The sequence below is a fragment of the Alligator sinensis genome, unplaced genomic scaffold (assembly GCF_000455745.1).
Source record: "Alligator sinensis unplaced genomic scaffold, ASM45574v1 scaffold237_1, whole genome shotgun sequence".
Lineage (NCBI taxonomy): Eukaryota > Metazoa > Chordata > Crocodylia > Alligatoridae > Alligator > Alligator sinensis.
Window position 1 is genome coordinate 3,980,123 of NW_005841849.1, and position 2,450 is coordinate 3,982,572.

The window sequence follows — 2,450 nt, forward strand, 5'->3', positions numbered from 1 at the left end:
AAATGCAGATGTTAACAGCAAACATGCTACAGAAATCTGCAGAGCATCTGGGAAGTATTCAAGTGGTTCTCTGCCCAACCATGTTCTCACATTGCCAATAATGTGCCCGCAATTTCCCCATGATGGATCTCCTCTCCTGAATTAACAACCCTATCAGACACCCCTTACCTTGTCCTGAGTTAGCTGCAGTCATTTAAAGGGATATCAATGTTGATAAGCCCTATACAGGGCTCTCCCTATTTCTTTAAACAAAACAATGTGCTAAATATTAATGCTAACTATAGTACCTGCCATCCAAGACAAAGCATGCCACAATAAAGTTATCATTCCATCTGGTAACAAACAAGCCCTCCTCAAGTCTCTTGGCAAACTCTATGGGTGGGCCTGCACTCGCCCAGTTCTCTCTCAGTACTGGTTGGAGGGGAGCACTAATTCCAGCCACCTGTGACAAGTGCACTAACTATTGCCTCCCTCCTGCTTCCCTTCCCTGAAGGTCCGGAGCTAGATATCTTCTCTGTAAAAGGATTGTGCCCCAGCCAGTCTTCTGCATGACCAGTGCCACAACCCTGAAATAATAATCAAAGCATATTTGGCACAGAAAAAAAAAGACAGGCAAAAAAACCAAACAAACAAAGGAACATGTATGGCAGCTCTATCCTAATCTGCTTAACAACCCTATGAATGCAGTTAGATAGGCTTTAAAACTGTATGGGAGTGGTTAAAGACCTTACACATTAGTAAAGCATCTTTCTCTTCCTCCAGCCTCTTAAGAGATGTTCACAATCCATCATCTGTGGCCTTGCTCACTAGAGGGGTTTCTACAATAACCTCCAACACTCCTCCACCCGTCCAAATGCACACATTTTCCAAAAACTGCTATCACTTGTGGTGCCAACAACAGTAGGTCAGAGACTAGTGTACCAGCATGTAACCCCCCCGCCTCATTTTTCTAACCCTGCTAAGTGTAAACAGAATTCATTAAAATTCCAGAAAACCACAGATTTGCCAACAGTGGGATTCCCACTATTGCATCCACAAATGGATCTAATACACTGGTAGCACCAGAGGGAAGTGTTAAGAAAATAAAGGTACATACATAAGGCCAAGCACTAAAAGTGTTGATCCTTATTTCTTTGCTCGTTTGTGCCTTGTGTAGCCTCTCCCAAGATATTCTGCAAATTTGTAAACCGTTATACAAGATATGAGCCAATGGAAAACCTAGCCCTGTATTTGCAGGTTTATAGTACCTAATCTTTTGGTTTAGTCATTGATATAGAAGTATATAATTCCATCAGAGTTTATTAGGTACATTGTATCTTTATTTCTCTAGGCACCCAGTTTTTAATGCAACGCATTGCATATTCTCTGTGCATTTCAGAGAAGGTTTTTTTTGTTTTGGGGTTTTTTTCCAGCCTTGCTTTCCAAGAAGCAGCCTTAGAAAACACTTTATTAACTGTAGGGGTTTAGGTTGTAGCCGTGTTGGTCTAAGGATATAGGCAGACAAGGTTCCTTGGGTGAATTTGATATCTTTTATTAGACCAACCCAAATGGTTGGAGAATAGTTATTAAGCAAGCTTTCGGGTTCAAAAACCCTTCGTCAGGCTCAGGAAGCTGCAGCAGTTGGTGTGTGCTCTTCCATCCAGAAAGAGCACGCACCAACTGCTGCAGCTTCCTGAGCCTGACGAAGGGTTTTTGAACCCGAAAGCTTCTTAATAACTATTCTCCAACCATTTGGGTTGGTCTAATAAAAGATATCAAATTCACCCAAGGAACCTTGTCTGCCTTTATTAACTGTACAAACTTGTGTACAAAAGTTACCTGAAGTGTTAAGTGCTTTCCAACCATTCTACTCAATGTGCTTTATGACACAATCTTTCTGCTCACTGTTCTTCTTTAAGGAAAACTCATATATAGGCCTGTTAAGCTTGACTGAGACCCTTCAAGTTGATCCCCTTTCCAATTTTGACTGACCCATGTTTTCTTAGTTCTTCTTTGCCCAACCAAGGTTCACAAATCTGCATTTGTGAAGCTGTCAAGACAAAAATACATACCAGATGAATGCATACTAAATGAATTTCCAAGAAGTCAATTCCAATTCTTCTCTAGCACCACACAGCAGTAGCTCATCTATTGAGACACATTGGCTTCCTGTGTCAAATTGAGATCCTTTTTTTAATCATTATATACTCTTTTAGCAAGAACCAGTAAAGAGTCATTCCATGTTTCAGCTAAACACAAGCATGTTGAGAAATACCCCCAAGTCCTGCCCAAAGGCGGGGTTTTGTAGACCAGATACTTGCTTAAAAGGGATTAGCCACATCTGTTTTGTTGTTCTATTTTTTTAATAGTTCCTAAAGGCTTCCATGGATGTTTTGTAAACACAACTGTTCTGAAGTTTTTGCTGAAGAGTGAGTTGGTATCTTTATATGAAGATACTAGAACAACAACAA